This window comes from Mandrillus leucophaeus, unplaced genomic scaffold, assembly GCF_000951045.1.
Source record: "Mandrillus leucophaeus isolate KB7577 unplaced genomic scaffold, Mleu.le_1.0 Scaffold492, whole genome shotgun sequence".
In the NCBI taxonomy this organism is placed as follows: Eukaryota; Metazoa; Chordata; class Mammalia; order Primates; family Cercopithecidae; genus Mandrillus; species Mandrillus leucophaeus.
In genome coordinates, this window is record NW_012105276.1 from 198,210 (window position 1) to 223,887 (window position 25,678).

At 42.2% G+C, this 25,678-nt stretch overlaps 1 pseudogene across 1 annotated transcript; it reads left to right on the forward strand.

Annotated features, from left to right (window-relative positions):
- On the forward strand, window positions 1-25,678 carry LOC105550633 (annotated as a pseudogene). The gene is made up of 13 exons (XR_001007755.1): window positions 1-46; window positions 3,745-3,923; window positions 14,314-14,416; window positions 15,252-15,465; window positions 16,514-16,586; window positions 18,487-18,691; window positions 19,983-20,034; window positions 20,143-20,186; window positions 22,580-22,598; window positions 23,206-23,377; window positions 24,079-24,127; window positions 24,731-24,903; window positions 25,617-25,678. The product of XR_001007755.1 is annotated as a neuroblastoma breakpoint family member 9-like (transcript).

Sequence of the window (25,678 nt, forward strand, 5' to 3'; positions counted from 1 at the left end):
ATGACTAGCGGGACAAGCCTCAAATTAACCGCAGGATTTCCAGTAGGTTGGATTGTGGTGTTGGTGTTTGCACTCCAAAGAGTTGCTGTGATTTCCCTGTGTCTGCCTATCTTTGGGGCTTCTTAGATCATCTCATTTGGCGTCCTTTTCACCGAAGAGTTAACCGAGACATTTGGCATGGTTTCCTTGCTTTCCTCCTATCTTTTGCTGCTAGAGCTGCTTTCGAAAGGAAGTCTTTTCTTGCAGTGGTATCTTTTCTTTGGGTTACAGTGTTGTTCATCCTTTCTTTGCCGAAATAATGAATCCCAGTGCTTCACGAAGTTGAAGGGAAGTGATCTAGTAGTGTTTAGTCTGTTCTGAGCCGATGTACGTTAGTAGCTTTCTTTTTGTTTTTAAATTTTATTAGTAAAATTTTCACCGGTGAACCAGAATCTCTTTTTTTCTATTCTGAAATGCTAGCTTTAAGATTTCTGAGAACTTTGTGTCAAAGAAATATTCGAAAATTGCTGAAGTATACAGAGGTTCACAATTTTAAATGTGCAGGTGATCCGGGCACAGTAGATCACACCTGTAAGCCCAGCACTTTGGGACGCCAAGGTGAGTAGATCACTTGAGCCCAGGATTTCCAGACCAGCGTGGGCAACGTGGCAAAACCCTATCTCCACTAAAAATGCGAAAGGTAGCTGCATGTGGTGGTGTGTGCCTGTAGTCCCAGCTACCTGGTAGGCTGAGGTGGGAGGATCACCAGAGCCGGGGAGGTTGAGATTGCAGTGAGCCGTGATCATGGCAGTGCACTCGGCCTGGATGGCAGAGTGAGACCCTGTCTCGAAAAAAAAAAAAAAATACAGTTAATTAATTTTTACCAAGTGAACCACCACAGATCAAGAAATAGAACATTACTAGACTGGGGTATATTTTTAGGAGTGGCATTGTTGGTTTTAGAGGTATATGAATAAAACTTTAGTATTGCATATTGTTGAACATTTCCCCAAAGCGGTTGTACCATTTAACAGGGATATTCTGGTTACCCCACATCCTTGCTGATGTCTGTCAGTTAAAAATTATTTTGCCATTCTAGTAGGGGTGCAGTAATGTATCAGCATGGTTTCATTTTGCATTTTCCTGGTATTGAGATTGAGTATCTGTTATTGCCATTTACATGTCTTCTTTTGTAAAGTGCCTGTTAAATCTTTTTATCCAGTTTTCATTGATATGCTTGTTTTTCCGTTGATTTGTAATACTTTATTCTGGATATGTGTCCTTTCTAGGATATATATGTATTGCATTTCCCTTTTTTCAATCTGTAGCTTGCCTTTTTACTCTTTTAATGGTATTTTTTCATGAATGGAGATTCTCTAACTCTTTTTTTTCTTTTTGAGACAGGATCTCACTTTGTTGCCCAGGCTGGAGTGCAGTGGCACAATCACAGCTCACCGCAACCTTGACCTCCCAAGGCTCAGGTGATCCTCCTGCCTCAGCCCTCAAGTAGCTGGGACCTACAGGGGAGCACCACCACACTCAGCTCTTCTCTGTATTTTTAGTAGAGATGGGGTTTTGCCACATTGTATAGATTGGTCTGGAATTCCTGGGCTCAGTGTTGGGATTACAGGCATGAGCCACTGTACCTGGCCTGAGATTCTTAATTTTAATGAAATTATACTTTATCAATCTTTTCCTTTATGGTTACTGATTTTGTGTCCTGTTTAAGAAATCAATGCTAAGAATATGGACACATTTTTCTGTGTTAATCTTATAGCAATTTTACTTTAGTTTTTGCATTTTTTTTTTCCCTTCAGACAGGGCCTCACTCTATTGCCCAGGCTAGAGTGCAGTGGCAGGATCTCAGCTCACTGCAACCTCCACCTCCTGGCTCAAGCGATCCTCCCACCTCAGCCTCCTGAGTAGCTGCGACTATAGGTGTGTGCCACCACGCCTGGCTAATTTTCATATTTTTTGTAGAGATGGGGATTCAACATGTTTCCTAGATTGGTCTCGAACTCTTTGGCTCAAGTAATCTGCCCACTTCAGCCTCCCAGAGTGCTGGGATTACAGGCGTGAGCCACACCACCCGGCTGTAGTTCACTTTTTACTACATGGATTTGTCTGCTTGATACAGCACCATTTGTTGAAAAGACCATCCTTTTCCTTCTGCACCGTGTGGCACGTTTTTTCATAAATTAAATGGCTGTGTGGTCATCTGATTTATGAAATTAGTGTGGGTCTGTTTCTGGACCAACCTGGGCAACATAGTGAGATCCCATCTCTACAAAAAATAAAAATAATAAACAAATGAATAAAATTTTAAAAATAAGTGCGTAGAGCAGATGGAGTCATAGGTGAAAATTTATAAATGATCGTCAGTTTCTTGGCTACATACAGGTGTTGGTAATTCAGATGTGTTGGGAATTCAGGCAAAATGTGTTAAGTGAATTATATGGTGTTCAGAATGATTGCTAGATGTTCATTGTGACTTGAATTAGATGTTATTTGAGCCTCACAGAGCTACAGTTTGACTCTTTTATTTATTTATTTGTCTTTTTACAATTTTTACAATCTTCCTGTCAAGGCAGTAACTCTTTTATGCTTAACTGTTCTCAGGTGGCCTCCCAAAGTGTTGGGATTACAGGTGGGAGCCATCACCCCTGGCCATTTTAGTTTTAATAATTTTTATATTTTTCTAATTTAAAAGATTTACTAAAATGTCTTACAGCTGTTATTTATGAATATTCATTGTTGTTATGATGATTGTGTTTAATCTTATTTTCAATATTAGCTCCTGGAAATTAGAGATTTTGTCTCTTTTATTCACCACTGTATTCTCAGTACTTGACCTTGCCTGGCATGAAACAGATACTGAATAAATATTTGTTAAATGAATGAATGAACATACTAATACCATATTCAACAATCTCCAAGTATCACAGTTTTCACCATCTAACAAATAAAATAGCTTGTATAGAGCAGAGTCACAGTCAACCTGCCATAAAAGGAAATGTCAATAAAAAATAAACCTTTGTGTAGCTGCTAAGATTTTGGAGCTTTTGTTACTGTGGCGTAACCTAGCACAAGCTTAGTGAGACCACATATAGAATATACATGTACAGATAGACCAGACAGACCAGTATATGAGATTACAAAGATAGTTCAATAAGCATTAACTATACCCACACACTCTTAATTCCTTAACAGAAAGAATCAAATTCTTATTCACTAAGATCTGCCTCAAATATTACTTACTTTGTGAAAACTTCCCTGGCTACTCAAGTATTTAGTCAGGACTCTTTGTTCCCACCCCCCCATCCCCCAGGCTGGAGTGCAGTGGTGCCATCATAGCTCACTAACCTCTAATTCAAGGCTCAAGGAATCTTCCTGCCTCAGCCTCCCGAGTAGCTGAGACTACAAGTGTGTGCCACCATGCTCAGCTAATTTTTCATTTTTTATTTTCAGAGACGGGGTCTTACTGTGTTGCCCAGGCTGGTCAGGACTGTTGATTACATATGACAGAAACCCAACCAACCCTAGTTCCCCACCACCTTTCAACCTGCTCCTCCCTGGGTCTTCCCAGTCTTGGTAAATGGCAGCTCTATCCTTCAAGTTGCCCAAGCCCCAAATCTCAATGTTAACCTTGATTTCTCTCTTTTATCTCTCACAGGTAATCTGAAGGCAAATCCTGTTTAGACCCAGGCGAAGGTTCCTGGTGACCCAGGCTCTCACCAGCAGATTGTCCCTTACTGTCCTCCTGAGGGTGTCTGGAGCTTCAGTGCTCTGTGCTCTTGGCCTCCACACTGGGGGTGCCACCAACTCCCACTGTCCAGGGCTTCCAGTGGACTCTCCGAGGACTGATGTAGAAACGTCCCCATTCGGTGCACCAAGAGCAGCCTCACACGGTGTGGGCCAACAGGAAGAGCTGCCAGATCCAACAGGTAAAAGTCCCGAGGCATCGCCAGCTCGATGGGGTCAGAGAGTCCTCTTTCTATTGTGACTCAGATGTGAAGGGAAGACACCAAGGGCCCTAAACATCACAGGGCCTTGCCTGGAATGAAAAAGATATTAAAAAATATTTGTTAAATGAATGAACAAATCTTCACAGCGTGTGCCGCCCACAACCTGCAATGCCGTGGTCAGGTGGAAGTGATTTTACTTCAGGAGAGGACAGTGTTCTCTTCAGGACTTTTCCTTAGTAGGTAGATCTGCATCCCTCTCCTCACTCTTCCCCTTTCACCCCCCATTCTCTGCCCCCATTTCTCTCTCTGTTTCCACCCTGCTGTCCCCTTTCACCTGCTTTCTCCTCTTCAGCTTTCGTGGCTCACCCCCTCCCTGTCCACCCGCATCCCCCAGGCTAAGGCCCCTGCACTGTCCTGAGTGGGGAGTTGTGTCTGGTTCTAGGCAGTGCCCTCTAGATGTGTCCAGGATGGGGAAACATGGCTCAGTTGCTAGTATAATGGGTTAAAAGAGTGGCCACTTTTGAAGGCCTTTGCCATTTCCCATTCCGGAATCCTGTAGGACGTAGAATTTATGGGCCACAGTGGAATTCTTGGTTCCCCAGGACCTTGTGTTGGACGCCTGCTTTCCCTGAGCATTCATGGGGTGACTGTTAGGTACCAGGCCCTGCTCTGGGCTAGAGGCCCCATAATGAGTAAATCTCAGGTAACTACCCCACAGAACCCACCACTGCAGGCATTGAGAGGGGGAGAAAGAAAGGGGCATGGCCTGTTTGTGTCCTTCTCATGTGGTCGCCCACCAGGTCCTGGGGGAGTGGGAGCAAGTGCAAGGAGAGAAGTCCAGTGAGAAAGGCAAATGGGCGATGTCAGGCCCAGGGGCTGAGGCCCTCACCTGCAGCTTCTAGAGTGGAAAAGGAGCAGCAGGGAAGGTCGTGGCCTGGTGTTCTGGGGTCTACTGTCTCATCTCATTTTTGTGGGCACCAGAACTTATCCAAAGACAAGACTTAGTGTCTCTGGCAACAGTGGACCAGAGACAGAATGTGTTTCAGAGGAGGAGGAAGGGGTTGTAACCCATGGAAACAGTATATGGTTTTATAGCAGTGCATCCTTCTCTAATTAGTTAGTGTGTTCCTGTTAATGGAAAATATTGGTGGTGTAAGTTCCCCCTGGATGTTGTCATCTTCACGTAAATTTTTTCGCTCCTTCCCTCCCTCCCTCCCTCCCTCCCTTCCCTACTTCCCTCCCACTGTCTCTCTATTCTTTCCCTTGCTCCCTCCCTTCCCTTCCTTCCTTCCTCCTTTCCTCCCTCCATCCCTCCCTTCCTTCATCCTTCCCTCCCTCCCTCCTTTCTGTCCTTTTTTCTTCTTTTCTTTTTCTTTCTCTCTCTCTCATACTCTCTCTTTTTCTTTCCTTTTCGTTCTCTCTACTTTTTTGAATAGACCACACTGTACTGAAACCTACATTATTTACCAAAATCTCTGGAGCTGCTTCTGTCTCGCAGGCAGGGAGTTCCTCCTGTAGCCCTTAGCTCCTCCCAGCCTCCTCCTCCTTTGATTCGTGGGTGCCACTAGGGCAGCTTCTGAGTCTCAGTGGTTCCTAGTCACCAAGTTCTGCACACCCAGATGGTTTGTACCTGTCCTTACCAGAAGCCTGCACTGTCCAGATGGCTGAGGCTGCTTTTACCTAACTGATCTGCTATCTGTGTTCCGGGGGCGCCCCAGGGTTAGAGGTAAATGGCACAGGCATTGAAATCTCCCACTACTCTGACTCCAGGTTATACACCTCAATGCCAAGTACTAACCACATAATAACAGGATGCCACCAAAACCTTGATAAGGGGCTGCTGCATCCTAATTAAGAAACATTAATAGACATTATTTTTAAGAATAGTTCTAGGTTTATAGAAAAACTGAGTGGATAGTACAGAGAGTTCTCCTAGGCTCCCGTGTCCTCCAGCACACAATTTCCCCTGTTGTATTAATGTGGTCCATTTGTTACAATTAATGAACCACTATTGATACATCATTATCAACTAAAGTCCATAGTTTACATTAGAGTTCATTCTTTGAGTTTCACAGATTATGGGTTTTGGCAATTACATAGTGTCCTAAATCCCCAATACAGCATCATGCAAAATAGTTTCACTGCTGAAAATTCCCTGTGCTTCACCATTTCATGCCTCCTCCTCTCCTCCACCCCTGACAACCACTCATTGTTTTACTACTTCTATCTTTTTGACTTTCCAAGACTGTCATAGAGTTGGAATCGTACAGTATGTAGATTTGTAGACTGGCTTCTTTCTAGCATTATGTACTTTAAGTTCCTCCATATCTTTTCATGGCTTGATAGCTTGTTTTTTAAAATCACTGAATCAGATTTCATTGTATGGCTACAACACTGTTTATTCATTCACTTGATGAAAGGCATCTTGGGTACTTCCAAGTTTTGACAATGATGATAAAATTGCTGTAAGTACTTATGTGCAGGATTTTGAGTGAACTTAAGTTTTCCGAAGTGACTGCACCCTTTTGATTTCCACTAGCTATGGAGAGTTCTGGTTGCTCCTCATCTTTGACAGCATGACAGCATTTGGTGTGTTCACCTTTTTGCATTTTAGACATTCTAATAGGTTTTCAGTGATATCTCATTGTTGTTTTAATGTGCAGTTCCCTGACGACAAATGATTTTAAGCATCTTTTTCATATGCTTATTTGCCATCTATATATCTTATTAATGAGGTGTTCAGATCTTTCACCTTTTTTTTCTTTGTGTTTAGTTCTCAGAATTCTTCATATATTTCGAACAGCAGTTTTTCCATCAGATTATTTTGTAAATATTTCCTGCCAGTCTGTGACTTGCTTTTTCCGTTCTCTTCACAGTGTCTTTCACAGAGCAGAAGTTTTAAATTTTAATGAAGCTCAACTTAATTTTTTTCATTAGTAGATTGTGCTTTTGGTTTTGTATCTAAGCCATCGTTGAACCCAAAATCCCCGAGATTTTCTCCTCTGTTATCTCCTAGGATTCTTATGGTTTTGCACCTTACATTTATGTGTAAGATTTATTTTATAAAGGGTATAACATGCATACTTGGATTTATTTATTTATTTATTTATTTTTTGCATGTGATTGTCCAGTTGTTCTAGCACCACTAGTTGGAAAGGCTATCTTTGCTGTTTTAAATTGTCTCTAAACCTTCATGGAAGATCAGTGGACTGTATGTAGGCCTGTTTCTGGGCTCTGTATTCTTTTCCATGGATCTGTTTGTGTGTGTTTTCTCTTTTCACCAGCTCCACCAGCTTTCTCTTTTCACACTATTTGGGTTACTGTAGCTTAATGTAACTCCTGAAGTTGGTAGTGCCAAACCTCAGGGGTTTTTTCTGAACTTCATCATGAGAACCTGGTTGAGATCATTGTAGTAAAACTTGGAAATGTGTGAGATTCCCCCTTAGTCTGGTTCTCAAGGAGTTTTTAATGCGCTAACCAGGCCACCCTCAGCTTCTAGTAATCCATCAATACCATTTAAGTGCTCCTCACACTTGCTGTCCCCAGTAGCTTCTCTTCCTGTGAGCTGTGACTCCTTGTGTGTTAGCCTGTCTTTCTCATTTTTAGGGAGGCCATTTTCCCTGTGACCTCAATTCTCTGGTCCACCCTAGAAGGGTTGACTTTCAGTTCATTCAGCTTTTTTTCTAGCTGTGAGGACAAGTGATGACTGCCTAGCTCTTTCCGTGTTGGAATAGAAACCCAAAAGTTCGTTTAAAGAATGACTTGTTATAAAAGTCACCTATTGTCAGTGTACAACTCAATGATTTATAGAATTGATTTATAGAATTGTGCAGCCATCAGCAGAGTTCTACGTTAGCACATTTTGTCTCTTCCCCAAATTCCCTTGAACCTCATTGTAGTCATTTCCTAATCCCTGGTCCCCATGACTGGGTCTAAGTAGAATAAATATTTGGAAAGCAGACTTCATTATATCTACATTTTCATGTGTTTGGGACTTTATATAGTGGACTATTGTGTTCGTTTTGTGACAAGTAGAGAAGAGATTGCATTCTAGGGATGGTTTTTGGGGGAACATAATAGTGATCCTGTTTATGACTCTCCTTGAAATGGTTCATCTGTGCTTGTGACTGGTATTTGCTACCAAACCTTGTCTGGTAAGCACAAGAAAAGGAATTTTTTAAAATCTGCTATTAAAATCAAGATGATATATTTTCACATCATAATATGTGGAGTTAAGTAATGAACCATCTTTATTTATTTATTTATTTATTTTTGAGATGAAGTTTTTGCTCTGTTCCTCAGGCTGGAATGCAATGGCGTGATTTCAGCTCACTACAACCTCCATCTCCGGGGTTCAAGTGATTCTCCTGCCTCAGCCTCCTGAATAGCTGGGATTACAGGTACCCACCACCACGCCTGGCTAATTTTTGTACTTTAAGTAGAGACAAGGTTTCTCCATGTTGGCCAGGTTGGTCTCTAACTCTTGACCTCAAGTGATCCACCTGCCTTGGCCTCCCAAAGTGCTAGAATTACAGACATGAGCCATGGTCTGACCTGAACCATTTTAATTGCACTTCATTTTTAAAAACCTTCTCCTTATTATGTTGTTGTTTAATAACTTAAAAGCTATCTGTAGACCAGGAATAATTATTTGCTATATAATATAGCAAAAAATATGTATATATAAATGGACTCATTCAAAATATATAAAGAACTCCTATAGATTACAAAGAAAATGACAGACACCCCAGTATATCAATGAACATAAAAATTTGAGAAGATATTTTCCATAAGAAGGTATCTAAATGAACATTAGGCATGAGAAAACCAAAATAGATTGTCACTAGACACCTGGTAGAATGGCTATAATTTAAAAGACTGAAAATATTAAGTGTGTGGGAATGTAGAGCAACTGAAAATGGCCTACATCTTTCATAGAAATGTAAAATAATACAGTTACTTTGCAAAACTCTGTGTCCATTTTCTACCCATTCACCAAGCAACTCCATCCCTAGCTATACATATCCAGGAAAATAAGTATGTATCTTCACGGAAATAATTGTATGAGAATATTCATAGTTACTTATGCACAGTAGCCAACAAGTAAACCTGCTTCCCATCAGAAAAATGGATATCAAATTGTGTGATAATCATACAATTAATAGGCTATTACTTGGCCAAAACAAAATGAAACAAGGGAAAAACACAATCAGACAATTAGTGGCATATATAACCACCTGAGTAAGAGAAGTCAAAACAAGAGAACATACTAAATGATTACTTTATTTTTTTGAGACGTAGTCTCACTCTGTCCCTCAGACTGGAGTGTAGTGGCACAATCTCAGCTCTGCCTCCCAGGTTCAAGAAATTTTCCCTGCCTCAGCCTCCCAAGTAGCTGGGATTACAGGTACCTGCCATCACGTGTGGCTAATTTTTGTATTTTCAGTAGAGACAGGGTTTTGCCATGTTGGCCAGGCTGGTCTTGAACTCCTGACCTCAGGTGGTCTGCCCACCTCAGCCTCTCAAAGTCTTGGGATTACAGGTGTGAGCCACCAGGCCTGACCAAAATGATTCCATTTTTATGAAGCACATGAATAAGCAAAATTAATCTATGGTGGCTGCTATAGTTTAAATATTGGTCCCCTCCAAATCACATGTTTAAATGTGGTCCCCAGTGTTGGAGGTGGGGGTTAATGGTAGGTGTTTGGGTCATGGGAGCGGATCCCTCATGAATAGATTAAACCCCACCCTGGGAGAATGTAGTGAGTGAATTCTCACTCTCAGTTCCTGTAGGATCTAGTTATTAAAAAGTGCCTCTCACCTTTACTCTCTTTTGCTTCCTCTCTCACCGTATAATCTCTGCACACACTGGTTCCTTTTCACCTCTGCTGCAAGTGGAAGCAGTCTCAGGCCCTCATTAGGAGCAGATGCTGGTGCCATGCTTCTTGTGCAGCCTGCAGGACTATGAGCAAAATGCATCTCTTTTCTTTATAAATTACCCAGCCTCTGGTGTTCCTTTCCAGCAACACAAAAGGACTAAGGCAGTGACAACATTCAGAATATATTCTTCATATGGGGGATGAGTATTGACTGGCAAGGACCACATCAGAACTTTGTGGCATGGGGGAAAATGTTCTCTGTCTTTAACTGGGTGTTATTATACAATGTCTAATTATATTAAAATGTGTTAAGCTGTACTTTTAGGTTTTTTGCAGTATACTCTCTGCAAATTATACCTCAGTGAAGAACTGTTAGCATACAACAAAGAGAGAGATAACAAACACTCAAAAATGTGAAAATTGGCCGGGCGTGGTGGCTCACGCCTGTAATCCCAGCACTTTGGGAGGCTGAGGTGGGCAGATCACCTGAGGTCGGGAGTTCGAGATCAGCCTGAACAACATGGAGAAACCGTCTCTACTAAAAATACAAAAGATTAGCTGGGCATGGTGGTGCATGCCTGTAATTCCAGCTACTCGGGAGGCTGAGGCAGGAGACTCCCTTGAACTTGGGAGGCAGAGGTTGCGGTGAGCCAAGATTGTGCCATTGCACTCCAGCATGAGCAACAAGAGCAAAACTCTGTCTCAAAAAAAAAAAAAAAAGTGAAAATTGACAGAAAATAGGTAGCAAATATTTAGCATATAAATAAGAGGGATCCATTGAGAAGAAACCAAAAGCAATGGAATAGAACAAAGACAAAAAAGTATAATTTTTTTAAAAAAAGTATAATAAAAAGTTTTAAATTTCAAAGTTTGAAATGATATTAAAGTGGCACACTGTTTCCTTGGGAAAATCAAGTGAGAACCACAAACTCTGAGACTAATTCCAGCAAAAGTATGTAAATCAGTTTGATCTAATGGTACAAGAGTAGCTTTGAAGGCCAAAAGGAACTGGTTTCTAATTCTTTTTCCTCTCGTCACTAGTTTTGTGACCTATGGAAATTTTGCAATTTTTCTGAGTTTGTTTTCTCATCAGGAGCAGGATAATACCTAAGTAACAGGATTGTTCATGGATTTAAATATGATTGCATGGTAGTGGACATGAACCATAATTTTTAAGAATATATTTACACTGAGCTCTTCTTTAACGTGGATAATGTTAAAATTGTAGACAAACAACAATTGACAAAGAATAGACAAAATGTTCTAACATAAATATTTTTCCTTTGTTTCTAGAAAGAAGTCACACATACGGTAAAAATAATTAGAGAGGACCTAGTTCATATTGAACAATCTTCCCCAAACCCTGAAACAGGTCTACTTTCTAACACCAGAGATGTCTTGACTGAGTCCAACCCCTGCAGTCCCCTCTGTCCGGAATAGACGGAGGAAGTTTGCTCCAGCCTTAGAACAGCATGGGCTGGCAAGCGTTCTCAGAGAGGCTCTCAACTTCAACTCTGAAGGCCCTGAGGAATATGTGCAATTGGGTTGGGTTAAGGCCAAGCTGAGCCACATGACCAGGGCTCTCACTAGCGCCAAAGTCAGTGGAAGGATATCGGTCCCCAGAGCTCTGTTACAGGCCATGGGGTGCTCCATGGAGGGGTGGTGAGCATATGAATAACAATCAGGACAAACATTGGTAATGGACAGGAGGCATAAATAAACAATGTCCACCCTCCACTAAAACCCAGGAAAGTTCTCATTCAAAAAACAATGTCTTGAAGAAAAAACATAGGTACAAATCTTTGTGACTTTGGATTAGACATTTTTTAGGTAGGCACAAACAACCCAAAAATAGATAGATAAATGGACTTCATTAAAATAAAAATCTTATATGCTTCAAATGACACTGTCAAGGAAGTGAAAAGATAATCCACATAATGGGAGAACTATTTCCAAATTATATATTTGACAGGAGTCTAGTACCTAGAGTATATAAGGAATTCATATAACCTGTTGGGAAATGTTTCTGCCTTGATGATGTTGTACGGACAAGAGATAAACAGTGAGGAATATGCTTAGATGTATTGGGAAAGAGATGGGTCGGTGGCATTGTCACAAGGGTACATGAATACTGAGAGTGAATGCTGAAGGAATGATCCCCATTGGTGGTTGCCCTCAGGTGAGACCAGGGTGCCTGTGTTTCAGCAAAGCCTGGGCAATTGGAATGCAGGGATCCTAAGATTCCATGACACCCCCACCTTCTAATTCTGTTATTGCAACTGCAGATGGTTACGTGGCATGCTGGCCACAATCATCCTCACTGTTGTCAGAGACTGAGTGACTGGCAGTGCCTTCAGCTCTGAGCTCAGGCACCTCAAACCTTGGTTTTGTGGTTAAGGATCCTAAAGTGCTGTGGGGACTGATCTCGTTTTTCTCAACAGTAAGTTAAGAATTTTAGTTACTGACATCCCTCAGTCCTAATTAAACCTATTTGATTTCACCAGTTTTTAACCCGTCCTGTGTTTGTGTTTATTCTCCCCAGTCCCTAGCTCCACCTTTTCTGCAACAAATGTCAGCATGGTGTTATCTGCTGGCCCTTGGTCCAGTGAGAAGGCAGAGATGAACATTCTAGAAATCAGTGAGAATTTGCATCCCCAGCTGGCAGAGAACAAACAGCAGTTCAGAAATATCAAAGAGAAATTTCTTATAACTCAAGTGGCCTACTTCCTGGCCAACCAGCAGAACACATACCATAAGTTCAATAGGCTCACCATCACAAAAGTGATGAATGATGTCCTGTCTTCTCTCTGAGAAACTAAATGCACTCTCCATCAAAAATAATTTCATCCCTCCCGTACTTCTAGGAAAATAGAAATGGGTGTTTTAGCATTTTGTTAAAGTTGGAAGACAGAGGTACCAAAGTATTTAACAACTTTCCATACTTACAGTTAGGTGGGGGTGGGACTAGAATTAAAATCTCAGTTGATTTCTGTCACAGGCACAGAACGACCTGTTTTCTCCAAGAGGCTAAATCATGTTTTCAAGACTACTGTCTGTACCATATAAAATCCTGCAGACAAATAACGTCTAGTCTGTTCTAAATGTCTGGGACTAGTGAACTTTCATTCAGTTCAAGCTTCTGTTGAGGCCCTATAGGCAAAGCTCTGTTCTAGTGACCCTGAGGGAAACTTGGTGATAGTGCCCAGTACCTGCTCTGAGGAGCTTCAAGAAGACTCTGCTCCTAATAGAACCTGTGGTATCTGTAAGTGACAGAATCAAGAGGAGGGAGTAGGGGCCATGCACAGTTGCTCACTCTTGTAATCCCAGCGCTTTGGAAGGCCGAAGTGGGCAGATCATGAGGTCAGGAGTTTGAGATCAGCCTGGGCAACATGGAGAAACCCCATCTCTACTAAAAATACAAAAATTAGCTGGGCATGGTGGCAGGTGCCTGTAATCCCCACTACTCGGGAGACTGAGGCAGGAGAATCCTTTGAACCCAGGAGGCAGAGGTTGCAGTGAGCCAAGATTGTGCCATTACATTCTAGCCTGGGTGACAGGGCAAGACTGGTCAAAAATAAATAAACAAACAAACAAACAAAAATAAAAAAATAAACAGCAGAGAGTACTCTGGTAAGAGGGAAGTCCTAGGGCACAGGCTCTTGTTCCTAAAGAGGAAGAAAGATCACACCCAAGAATGTGTGGAAGTAGCAGTGCAGTGTGCAGAGCAGGGACCCTGGGGCTGTCTCCTGGGCTCCATCCAAGTTGCTTGTCTTGTCTGTCCCTCAGTTTCCTCATCTGTTCATACAATACTACAATAATACCTACCTCTGTAAATTGCTGCAGTGAATTACATGAGCTATTTCTTGTCAATCTCCTAGAACATTTATTGGCACAGAGTAAACACTATCTATTAGTTCTTTATTCTACTGTTTCTAAATTAACACAAGCTTTATTTGTATTTGGGCATATTTCCCTCATGGCCTTATGTCTCATACTTTATGCTTCAGATACGATTATGATTTAAAAATCAAATATTTTAAAAATCTTTGACGTATTTTTCTTTGAAATTCCCGGTAAAGGGAAACCATCTGTCCCATAGTCCTAGGGGCCTTTCCAACCATACAAGAAATCACTACTTCATGCCCCAGTGCAGTGTTTTAGAGGAGAGGCTGCAAGGCTTGGACAAGTGGCTCCACATTCAGAGTCAGACCTCAGGGGCTGTGAATTCTGACTCCACTTCATTGTGGTTGAATCATCTGGTCAATTTCCTTGATGTGCTCTTGAGTTTCTCTTTCTTCGTTTCTAAATTTTGGAGAAACAGATGCTAGAAAGTCAGGAGACTGAAGAGTAAAGATGTGGAAATCCCTTCCTAGAGCCTGGTACTGGGGACAGTTTTGTCCTTGGGATGGACCTGACTCCTGCCCTGTAGGCAGTGACCACAGCAGCATGTCCAGCCTTCCACTGAGGCAGGCATGTCTGTCTTTTCTCAGAGTATGAAGAGTGCAAAGACCTCATAAAATCTATGCTGAGGGATAAGCTTCAGTTTAAGGAGGAGAAGGTTGCAGAGCAGCTCAGGCAGGCTAAGGAGCTCAGGTGAGGGGATCCTGTGGGGGTAGGCAGGTGGGCAGGTGTGTAAATCTCTGAAGTACAGCAGCTCAGTGGGGAAAAGTAAGAGCTAAGCTGGGCCAGGGGAAGGGCAGGAATTGCCATGGCAGGCTCATGACACACAAATATTTATCCAACAGAGAACAAGGATAATAGTAAGTTATGGGTTGCAGTTGTTTCTCAGAGCCTTGTTTTCTTTTTCTCAAACAAGTAATTGTTGAGGTGAAATTTGCATAACACAAAATTAACCAAAGGATTGGGAACCACCCAGCAGCATTCAGTATACTCAAAATGGTGTGCCTTCACCACCCCACTTACCCTTAGTGAGAATCAGCTCCTGACTGACTGCAGCTTCTCATTCTTTCACTCAATCAATGTTGCCTTCTCGACCCTGTCATTATTTTCTTGTTTCATCTTTTCAATTCGCCCCATCTGCACCTGGCCTCATTTCTGTACATGGCTTTGTATCTAGTCGCCGCAAGATGCACTGTGTGTATTTTCACATGGAATTGTCCATGGCCAGAGTGAGGAACTGAAAGGATGTCTTTTTGAAGCGGAATTAGGAAGACACCTACTTTTGTTTACAGAAGAGAAAGACTAATGGAACATCATCGAGGATCTTACAGGAGGCCTCTCTGATATAGAGGAAGGCTGTAAACCATTTTGTATTCTTTCTCTTGGCCACAGACATTCCTTTAAACATGTGCTGACCTTCTGCTTGGAGGTCTCCTTGAGGACATTGTCTCAGAAATCTCTGTTGCAATATTAGAACTGACCACTCATCCCTTTCCACTGTTAAATTTTCTCTACTGTCTCACCTTAGGCAATATAAAGTCCTGGTTCACTCTCAGGAACGAGAGCTGACCCAGTTAAGGGAGATGTTATGGGAAGGGAGAGATGCCTCCTGCTCATCGAATCAGCATGTCCAGGCCCTCCTCGCTCCGGATGAGCCAGACAAGTCCCAGGGCAGGACCTCCAAGAACAGCTGGCTGAAGGGTGTAGGCTGGCACAGCACCTTGTCCAAAAGCTCAGCCCAGGTATGGTGGCCATAGGCCCTGATGACCCAAAACCCCAGGCTTGTGAGAGACTCCAGACCTGCATACTTTCACAATGACAGTTGTATCGGTGGTGTTTTTTCCACTAAACATATGTGGCTATGACATGACCAGGACTTCCTGGGTAAGAACAGAGATGGGAAACCCATGGGGTTGGAGGTCACAGTATTACAAATGTCCCTCCTTCCTTGATGGAAGGTGGTCTTTGGAGCAAGAGGCAGCATCTATCTGGTTTTAAAGGACAAGAAGGAGGCCGTGACAGGAGGGCGCTTGTTAGAGTGAAAAGAGCTCTGGACTAAGAACGAAGGTTCCCAGGCTGTCTCTTCAGCAATGTTCTTAGTAACTGTCAGTGAGTGATTTGTCCTTCCTGAGTTTCTCTGTCTCCATCTGCAAAGGCAGGCAAATTGTCTCTTGCAAGGGTCTGAAGCATCCAAATGTGGGAACACTTAATGACTGCTTTTCAAAATGAGATGAAGCCCCTCACTGTGTGGTGTTGGAGAAGGCAGTTGATGTGGGGGCATTTGGTGGTAGGAAGTGCTTCAGACTGGAGCACTCCCCATGGAGAGAATGTCCCTGAATAACACAGCAGAAGCCACATGGGGGGCCTGTGCAGTCTCCTGATGCATAGAGGACTGTGGGACAAGTTTGTCCTCTCCTAAGAGAAAGAATTAGGTTTGAAATGCGAACTATGACAGGACACCAAGTCTGTGCCTGGGAACCAGATCTGTGGCAGGATGGGGAAGACAGCTGCCAAAGTCCAGAGAGAGGCTGCACAAGCCTCCAGTGATATGGGGAGCAAAAGGTCTTTTCAATATTTGGCCACATCTTGATGGTGGCCCTCCAGATCAGAAATGCATTGCCTGATGGATCTGTAAACCATGCCAGGGCATTTTGTTAAAGATAAAACATGAGAGATTTCAGTTGAACGATGACTCATGCCTAGATGTTCATGTTTCTGTGCACATTGGGCTGACTGTGCTTATAGAGTGTGAAGTGGGAACTATCTGAATGAACACTTCTGTATTTACAGAAAATGATGAAGATGAGGATGAAGATGTTAAAGTTGAGGAGGCAGAGAAAGTACAGGAATCATGTGCCCCCAGGTAACACTGAATACTCAGGAGTAAGTAATGGGTTGTAACATATGAAAAAGGTCTAGGAGGCACACCCTCTCTGGCAGCTATGATAGGCCAAAGCCCTGTGTTGCGGGAAGTCAGGGACCCCGAACGGAGGGACCAGCTGAAGCCGTGGCAGAAGAACATAGATTGTGAAGATTTCATGGACATTTATTAGTTCCCCAAATTAATACTTTTATAATTTCTTACACCTGTCTTTACTGTAATCATTGAACATAAATTGTGAAGATTTCATGCACACTTGTCACTTCCCCAGTCAATACCCTTGTGTTTTTCTATGCCTGTCTTTACTTTAATCTCTTAATCCTGTCATCTTCTTCGTAAGCTGAGGAGGATGAATATCACCTCAGGACTCTGTGATTGTATCAACTGCACAAATTTTTTGTGGAGCATGTATGTTTGAACAATATGAAATCTGGGCATCTTAAAAAAAGAACAGAATAACAGCAATGTTCAGGGAACAAGAGAGGTAACTTTGAACTGGCTGCTGGTGAGCCGGATGGAACAGAGCTATATTTCTCCTCTTTCATAAGCAAATAGGAGAAATATCGCTGAATTCTTTTTCTCAGTAAGGAACATCCCTGAGAAAGAGAATGCGCCCTGAAGGTAGGCTTATAGACTGGGCCCCTTTTTAAGGCCTCTCGTCTTTTATGGTCGAAGCCGAAGGGATGAAATAAGCCCCGGTCTCCTATAGCACTCCCAGGCTTATTAAGTGGAGGAAAATTCCCACCTAATAAATTTTGGTCAGACAGGTTATCTGCTCTCAAACCCTGTTTCCTGGTAAGACGTTATCAATGACAATGCGTCATTAAAATTGCTAATGCTGGCCCGGTGTGGTGGCTCAAGCCTGTAATCCCAGCACTTTGGGAGGCCGAGACAGGCGGATCACGAGGTCAGGAGATCGAGACCATCCTGCCTAACCTGGTGAAACTCCATCTCTACTAAAAAAAAAAATACAAAAAACTAGCTGGGCGAGGTGGCGGGTGCCTGTAGTCCCAGCTACTCAGGAGGCTGAGGCAGGAGAATGGCGTAAACCTGGGAGGCAGAGCTCGCAGTGAGCTGAGATCCGGCCACTGCACTCCAGCCTGGGGGACAGAGGGAGACTCCGTCTCAAAAACAAAAAAAAAAAAAAAAAAATTGCTAATGCTAACTTCATTAGCAATTTTAATTTCACCTCATCTGGGGGTCCTGCGATTTAGCCCTGCCTCCATTTGCTTTGTGATATTTTATTACCTTGTGAAGTATGTGATCTCTGTGACCTATACCCTATTCGTGCACTCCCTCCCCTTTTGAAAATCGCTAATAAAAACTTGCTGGTTTTACGGCTTGGGGAACATCACGGATCCTACCGACATGTGATGTCTCCCCTGGACACCCAACTTTAAATTTCTCTCTCTTGTGCTCTTTCCCTTTATTTCTCAACCCAGCCGAGACACTTAGGAAATAGAAAAGAACCCACTTTAAACATCGGGAGCGGGTTCTCCCGATAGGCCTGCATTCCCTTAGCCACAGTATGTGAAATTCAACCCAGCTTAGACACAGGGTATAGCAGCTGTTGTGTTGTGTTTCTCTGTATGTGCTGAGTGTCATGTCTGTACGGTACAGGGATAGCTGAGTCTTCATCCTCCTCAGCTCCTATCTGTCCAGTGCAATGAACACCAGTTGCTCTCTTCCTCTCTGGCTCCCATGGCAGCCATGGTCTGTTGCAGAGAGAAGAGATTTGCCTGTTCCCTCTCAAAGGGAACCTCCTGTTTGCTTTCTGGGACCACTCTCTTAATGCCTCTTGTCAAAACCAGCTAGGACTCCCTGGGGGTCTAATCCCTCTGTGTTTAATCTTCTGCCATCTCTGTCCCACCTGGCTCATCAGGGAGGTGCAGAAGGCTGAAGAAAGGGAAATCCCTGAGGACTCACTGGAGGTGTGTGCCGTCCCTTGTTCAAATAGCACAGCCCCTGTGACTCCAACAAGCCACACAGAAACACCAAAATCACATTTGAGGAAGACAAAGTCGACTCAACTGTCATTGACTCATCCTCTCAGGATGAATGGGAGGATGTTGTACAAATTATCCCAGGTAGCCTCTGTATTCCTTGTGTCTCATACCTCTGTCTAGGCTGAGGAAGATAAACTCTGAAGACAGGCTCTATACGCACAAATTGGTTTGAATAAAGAACTCCAATCGGATTCTAAACACAGATATCAGTGAGTTTTTTTGTCTTTCTCAACTCATGTCATGCCTTTGTCTGCCAGTCCCCAGTATCAAGTTACTGGACCCTACGCAAGTGTGATGATCTCATAGTCATCTGTGCAGGAGATGCACAGGAAGTATCTGTCAGGCCTCCTAGCTTTGATTCAGTATTTCTTGTCATCTGTGATTAAGTCATCTGTCCCTGAACAATGTCCACGGAGTTCCTATGCCTTTTTAAGGAAGCTGGCAGCCTTGCTTTTGTATTTGGAAATATTGTTCTCCAGGCTTCACTGCTCTCAGCTTTAATCTTGATCTCCTGTAAGTCAGCTTGCTTAGCTGCGCAGTCACCTTGAAATCAGGACAGAAACTTTTCTTCTTTACTTTGCTGATATATTTCCATAAAGCAAGGCTGGACCCTGGTTCTCCACCTCATCAGCGCAATGGCTGATCCAATGTTGTTTCTTTATAGCGTCATAGATTTTTTTTTTTTTTTTTTTTTTTTTGCAATGGAGTCTTGCTCTGTCACCCAGGCTGGAGTGCAGTGGCACCATCTTGGCTTGGTGCAACCTCCGCCTTCCAGATTCAAGTGATTCTCCTGCCTCAGCCTTTTGAGTAGCTGGGACCACAGGTGCACACCACCACATCTGGCTAATTTTTGTATTTTTAGTAGAGATGGGGTTTCCCCATATTGGCCAGGCTGGTCTTGAATTCATGACCTCAAATGATTCACTTGTCTTGGCCTCCCAAATCACAGATTCTTTTTAAAGCAAGAGTTGTTCTAATTTATTTATCAGTCAAGTTTCATGTGTAGATGCCTCTAAACATTTAATGTCCATATTACCTGGTAATATAAGTCAGCATTGCAGCAACACTCCTAGAAAATTGTTTGACCAGTTTTCAGAGATTTTTTTGGGGAAAACTTTTGTTTAACTTTGACTCAGGCAGGGAATATGGCATTATGGTCTACACAGAGAGGGAGATTTTGACCTGTGGGTCTGGAAAGCAGGGTCATCTACTTCTCACCAGACTTAATCTAGGGCACCCTAGAATATTCCTATCAGAATCCATATTCTTGCACTGAGAATAGTTATGTTCTTGTGCTATGACTATACAGTGATTTGGTCATATGTGAAGTGTGAATTGCTTAATGTGACCTCTTCTCTGAATTTATTTACAGAAAATGAAAGTGATCATGAAGAAGAGGAAGAAAAAGGGCCAGTGTCTCCCAGGTAATGCTGTGGAATTGTGGGCTGTTAATTCAGTAGTGACACCAGGAGATTGTAGATTTAGGGAAAACGAGGAAGTGATGAATAGAAATATTTCTTCCATTCACCCAGTTACAAATTGTCGTTATTAACAATGTGTGTTATTTGTGGCACTTGTATTGGTTTTAATTTCATAGTCCTCTCAAGATAGGAACTTGCAATCAGATGAGCCAGATGAACTAGCCAAACAGGGTTTTCTTGTTGATCTTTTCAGAAAACCAGCTCCTGGATTCATTGATTTTTTTTGAAGGGTTTTTTTGTGTCTCTATGTCCTTTAGTTCTGCTTTGATCTTAGTAATTTCTTGTCTTCTACTAGCTTTTGAATTTGTTTGCCTTGCTTCTCTAGTTCTTTTAATTGTGATGTTAGGGTGTCGATTTTAGATCTTTCCTGCTTTCTCTTGTGGGCATTTAGTGCTATAAATTTCCCTCTACATACTGCTTTAAATGTGTCCCAGAGATTCTGATACATTGTGTCTTTGTTCCCATTGGTTTCTGAGAACATCTTTATTTCTGCCTTCATTTCGTTATTTACCCAGTAGTCATTCAGGAGCAGGTTGTTCAGTTTCCATGTAGTTGTGCAGTTTTGAGTGACTTTCTTAATCCTGAGTTCTAATTTTATTTCACTGTGGTCTGAGAGACAGTTTGTTCTGATTTTTCTTCTTTTACATTTGCTGAGGAGTGCTTTACTTCCAACTATGTGGTCAATTTTAGAATAATTGTGATGGGGTTCTGAGAAGAATGTATATTCTGTTGATTTGGGGTGGAGAGGTCTGTACATGTCTATTAGGTCTGCTTAATGCAGAGCTGAGTTCAAGTCCTTGATATCCTTGTTAAGTTTCTGTCCATTGATCTGTCTAATATTGACAGTGGGGTGTTAAATTCTCCCATTATTATTGTGTGGGGGGTCTAAGTCTCTTTCTAAGTCTGTAAGGACTTGCTTTATGAATCTGAGTGCTCTTGTATTGGGTGCATATATATTTAGAATAGTTAACTCTTCTTGTTGAATTGATCCCTTTAATAATGGCCTTCTTTGTCTCTTTTGATCTTTGATGGTTTAAAGTCTGTTTTATCAGAGACTAGGATTGCAACCCCTGCTTTTTTTTTTTGCTTTCCATTTGCTTGGTAGATCTTCATCCCTTTATTTTGAGCCTATGTGTTTCTCTGCCCATGAGATGGGTCTCCTGAATACAGCACACTGATGGATCTTGACTCTTTGTCCAATTTGCCAGTCTGTGTTTTCTAATTGGGACATTTAGCCCATTTATATTTCAGGTTAATACTGTTATGTGTGAATTTGATCCTGTCATTATGACGTTAGTTGGTTATTTTGCTTGTTAGTTGATGCACTTTCTTCCTACCATCGATGGTCTTTACAATTTGACATGTTTTTGTAGTGGCTGGCACCGGTTGTTCCTTTCCATGTTTAGTGCTTCCTTCAGGAGCTGTTGTAAGGTGGGCCTGGATATGAAATTCTGGGTTGAAAATTCTTTTCTTTAAGAATGTTGACTATTGGCCCCCACTGTCTTCTGGCTTGTAGGGTTTCTGCCTAGAGATAGGCTGTTAGTCTGATGGCCTTCCCTTTATGGGTAACCTGTCCTTTCTCTCTGGCTGCCCTTAGCATTTTTTCCTTAATTTCAACCTTGGTGAATCTGACAATTATGTGTCTTGGGGTTGCTCTTCTTGAGGAGTATCTTTGTGGCATTCTCTGTATTTCCTGAATTTGAATGTTGGCCCGCCTTACTAGGTTGGGGAAGTTCTCCTGGATAATATCCTGAAGAGTGTTTTCCAGCTTAGTTCCATTCTCCCCGTCACTTTCAGGTACACCAATCAAATGTAGATTTGGTCTTATCATGTAGTCCCATAGTTCTTGGAGGCTTTGTTCATTTCTTTTTACTCTTTTTTCTCTAAACTTCTCTTTTCACTTGATTTCATTAATTTGAACTTCAATCACTGATACCTTTTCTTCCAGATCACCTACTGATGCTTGTGCATGCATCATGTAGTTCTTGTGCCATAGTTTTCAGCTCCATCAGGTCATTTCAGGTCTTCTCTACACTGTTTATTCTAGTTAGCCATTCATCTAACCTTTCTTCAAGGTTTTCAGTTTCCTTGCGATGGGTTTCCATATCCTCCTTTAGCTCAGAGAAGTTTGTTATTACCAACTTTCTGAAGCCTACTTCTGTCAACTTGTCAAACTAATTCTCCATCTAGTTTTGTTCCCTTGCTGGTGAGGAGTTGAGTTCCTTTGGAGAAGAAGAGTCTTTCTGGTTTTTGGAATTTTCAGCCTTTCTGCTCTGGTTTCTCCCATCTTTGTGGTTTTATCTACTATTTTGTTCTTTGACGATGGTGACGTACAGATGTGGTTTTGGTGTGGATGTCCTTTTGTTGATGTTGATGCTATTCCTTTCTGTTTGTTAATTTTCCTTCTAACAGGTGGATCCCTCAGCTGCAGGTCTGTTGGAGTTTGCTGGAGTTCCACTCCAGACCCTGTTTGCCTGGGTATCACCAGCAGAAGCAACAGGTCCTAGGTGAGTCTGAGAAATTGTGGACAGTTAATTCGATGTTGACACCTGGAGACACCAAGTCCAGGGAAAACAGTACATGCTGAAAATAATGATTTCATCCTGTCAGACAAATCTGAATTACACCTACTAACATTGCTTTTGGTTCTCATTACAGTAAATGTTTAGGTTTCCATTTCTTCCTACCCTTATCATTTACTAACCTAGTGAAGGTTGACCATACCTCAAAAGCTGTATTCTCATGGTGACTGCAGGGAAACTTAAGCACATTTTATGCAAAATTATCGAGCCCACTCTTTTCATGATCACTGTTCACCGTGTGTCCTGAGGGCACAAATGCAGAGTGTCCTTTGACTCCCTTATCAGTGTGTCACCTGGCCAATTCACTGAGCTGTGTGTGTGTGTGTGTGTTTCTTTCTCTCTCTTTTTCTCTTTCATGCTTTTCTACCTGGTCCTGGTCTATCCCAACATAAAGGCAATAATTTGTTACCTCATTAATGGATCTGTCCTTTTTCTTCTCAAACACTTCCTTATGTTACACATGAAATCTAGCTGGGGCTGTGTGGTTTCTGATTCCACCTGGCTTATTCTTCACTTTTTCCTACTTTTCCAGGCTCAGCAGGGAGCTACTGGATGAGAAAGAGCTGAAGTCTTACAGGACTCACTGGATAGATGTTATTCGACTCCTCCTGGTTATCTTGAACTGCCTGACTTATGTCAGCCCTACAGAAGTGCCTCTTACTCATTAGAGGAACAGCACCTTGGCTTGGCTCTTGACGTGGACAGTGAGTAACTTACTATGAAGGAGATAAGGCTCCACCCCTTCCAGATAGGGGTGATATTCCTCTTCCAAGTGGCCCTTACTGACCTGAGAGATGTCATTGCTGCAGGCAGGACCTATGGGCGCATATAGGTTGTAATGAAACTGTAGTTTCAGTTGGAAGCCCAGATATGAAATGGGTCAGTGAGCATGGCTCTATTCCTAGTCTCCAGCCATGCCTGTGGCAACCTGATCCCACTGTCAGCACATTGGATCCAGGCAGATTTAAGAAATTCACAGAACTATGATTTGGACTCAAGGGTTTGTAGATTTCCTCCTTCATTCTAATTTCAGTTTCTTGGAACCATGAACAAGCTGGGTATTTGATGAGACAGGGCTGGATACTGCAGCTTTCCTCCTAGAAATCATCTGGGGCATTTTCTTTGAATTGATGGGAACAATAAGGCATAACTGTTTGCACAAACTTGGGATAAATGATTTTGGGATAACAATCTACCAGAATAGGGATATTTCACCCTTGGTTCTGAAATGCAAACCAAAGAATCTCTATCATGACCGACTTTCAGACCTCCTGATGTATATCTTTCATATTGTCCTGTTCTCATGCTGAAGAGCCTGAGGTCCCCATGTGGGGATTAGACAGTGGACTGTTATGGGTTAGGTGAATTGGCTTATTTTGCCTGTCCCTGTCTGATTTTATTGCAGGAATTACAAAGGAAGAAGAGGAAGAAGACCAAGGCCCACCATGCCCCAGGTAACTTTGAGCAATTGTGAACAGCTAATTCTGTATTGACACTTGGAGATTCCTGGTTCAGAGAAAACAGAGCGGGCCAACAATATCAATTACATCTTTTCAACCAAGCCTGAATTATTCCTACTAACATTGCTGTTGGTTTTCATCGCAGTAGATATTTAGGTTTCCATTTCTTTCTCCCCTTATCATTTACAAACCTACTATAGGCCGACCATACTTCAAAAGCTGTATTCTCATGGTGACTGCATGGAATCTTGAGCACATTTTATGGAAAATTATTGAGCACAGTCTTTTCATGATCACTGTATACTGTGTGTCCTGAGGGCACTAACTCAGAGTGTCCTGTTACTCCCTCATCAGTGTGTCACCTGGACAATTCACTGAGCTCTCTCTCTCTCTCTCTTTGTCTCTCTGTCTTTCTCTTTCATTCTTTTCCATTTGGCCCTTTACTGTCCCAATATGAAGGCAATAATTTGTTACCTCATTAATGGATCTATCCTTTTTCTTTTTTAACCACTTCCTTATCCTACCCATGAAATCTAGTTGGGGCTCTGTTGTGTCTGTTTTTCCCTGGCTTATTCTTTACTTTTTCTGCTTTTCCAGGCTCAGCAGGGAACTGCTGGAGGTAGTAGAGCCTGAAGTCTTGCAGGACTCACTGAATAGTTATTATTCGACTCCTTCCAGTTATCTTGAACTACCAAATTCAGGCCAGTCCTACGGAAATTCCTTTTACTCATTGGAGGAATAACACATTGGCTTTTCTCTTGATGTGGACGGTGAGTACCTTTCTATGAGGGTAATAAGGATCCACTGAGTCTTCCTTATAGAGATCATATTCCTGCTCCAAGTGGCCATTACTGAGCTGAGAGATGTCATTGCTACAGTGAGGACCTATAGGTACATGTAGGTTCAGTGAAACTCTAGTTCTACGTGGAAGCCCAGACATGGGATGGGTCAGTGAGCATGGCTATCTTCCTAGTCTCAGGCCATGCCCATGGCACTCTGATTCTACTCTGAAGACATTGGACCTGGGCAGATGTGATAAATTCAGAGAACTATGATTTTGACTCAAGGGTTTGTAGATTTTCTTTTTCAATCTAATTTCAGTGTCAAAAATCCTCACAACCATGAACAATCTGAGTATTTGATGAGAAAGGGCTGAAGATTGCAATTTTTTTTCCTAGAAACCATTGAGGGCATTTGCTTTAAATTGATTGGGAAAATATGGCATAACCGTTTGCACAAACTTGGAACAAATGATATTGGGATAATGATCTACCAGAATAGGGACATTTTACCTTAGTTTCTGGGACAAAAACCAAGGAATCTCTATCATGACCAGCCTTCAGGCCTCCTGAAATATATCTCTCACAGTGTCCTATTCTTATGCTGAGGAGCCTGAGGTCCTTGTATGAGAATTAGACAGTGGATTGTTATGTGTGTAGGGGAATCAGCTTAATGCATCTGTCCATGTCTGAATTTATTGCAGAAATTGACAAGTACCAAGAAGGGGAAGAAGATCAAAACCCACCAAATTCAAAACCCATCAAA